We start from the raw sequence: 1363 nt of genomic DNA, 5'->3' as shown, positions 1-1363 counted from the left end.
AGGTCCCTAACAGCAGACTTTCCCATCGCGATATGCTTTTTGATTTCCTGACTGCTGGTGCCAAGAGTGTTGACTGTGGAGCTGAGCAAATTGAAGCTGTGAACAATCTCAATCTCTTCGTCATCCATCCTGACGCTGCCAATTGGTCCAGTGGTGAGAGTCTTTGTCTTCTCTACATATGATAGACAAATATTAAGCACACATCTAGCAAATGCCTCTTGACCACGATCTTGCAGGAAAATATTTGCAAAGAAGAAACCAGTTGGAGTTTCGTCCACCTTAGTGTGCTCTTTGTAAAAACCTTTGTGAACTGTTTCCTAGATATACGTTCAATGTTTTATTACTAAGCCTTTGAAGGTGAACAATTTCATTAAATGAAATTTATTAGTGAGAAGACCATTCAAGCTCCAATTATGACTAATTATATAAAACAAAGCATGGGAATGACAGTATGAAACACATTGTAAATGAAGAATAGAGTGAAACACAATGTATACCAACTTTGTAAGCAAATCAATATAAAATAAAAAATTTTAAAAAATATAATTGAAGGAATACACAGTCACTGTACTGCAACTCATCAACATTCAATGAAAAGGAGCTCATCAACACTCAGTGATTTCAAGAAGTAGTATATGATGGAGAATCAACTATACTGAAGCAAGAAGTTCAACCTGCATTGAAGATAATAGTAAAGAATAAGCCTCTAGCAGTTCATTGGTTACAAATTAAAGCTGTTTCAACAAATAAATCCAATGCTTACTCCATCACACCGAGATTTGGATGTAACTACTTGGCTAACTATTTGGAAGGCATTCCAAAGAATGACGATTAAAAGAATTGAGAATTTATCAAGTAAAATTTTTCTCATGGTAATTTTAAAAGGTTCTGATGATACATCAACAGGGAACTGTGAGAAATTCAAGCTATATTTGGAAAAGGACTTGGAAAAGCACTCCCATTCAAAATCAATGGGCTTAAACTGTAATGTTGTCAGAATGGGGCATGAATGGACAGTGTTTTGTGCTTTTGTGCAAAACAAAGAATTGAAACTGACTTAATAGCTACTAACAACTGTAAAAATTGACAAAAGTGCAAAAGGTGATACTGTTGTTACATGCTGTCAACTACAACTCATAGCAATCTTATTAACAACAGACCAATACCTTACCCTAATCTGTATCACATCACAATCTCTGCCATGCTCAAATTCATTGCTTCAGTCACTGTATCAATCCATTTTGTTGAGGGTCGTTTTCTTTTTTGCTGATCCTCAACCATTTCCAAAATGATGTCTTTTTCCAAGCACTGGCCCTTGCTTGACAAAATGCCCAAAGTATATGAAATGAAATTTCACCAAAAT

At 35.4% G+C, this 1363-nt stretch overlaps 1 protein-coding gene across 1 annotated transcript in view; it reads right to left on the bottom strand.

Annotated features, from left to right (window-relative positions):
- The window catches only part of LOC102862822 (norrin-like), a 47939-nt gene that overhangs the window by 46202 nt on the left and 374 nt on the right, over nucleotides 1-1363 (bottom strand). The gene's annotated exons all lie outside the window — the stretch shown is intronic.

The sequence above is a fragment of the Elephantulus edwardii genome, unplaced genomic scaffold (genome assembly GCF_000299155.1).
Source record: "Elephantulus edwardii isolate Elephantulus edwardi_28Jun2011 unplaced genomic scaffold, EleEdw1.0 scaffold00365, whole genome shotgun sequence".
NCBI classification, from domain to species: domain Eukaryota; kingdom Metazoa; phylum Chordata; class Mammalia; order Macroscelidea; family Macroscelididae; genus Elephantulus; species Elephantulus edwardii.
This window is presented reverse-complemented; position numbering and strand designations above follow the sequence as displayed.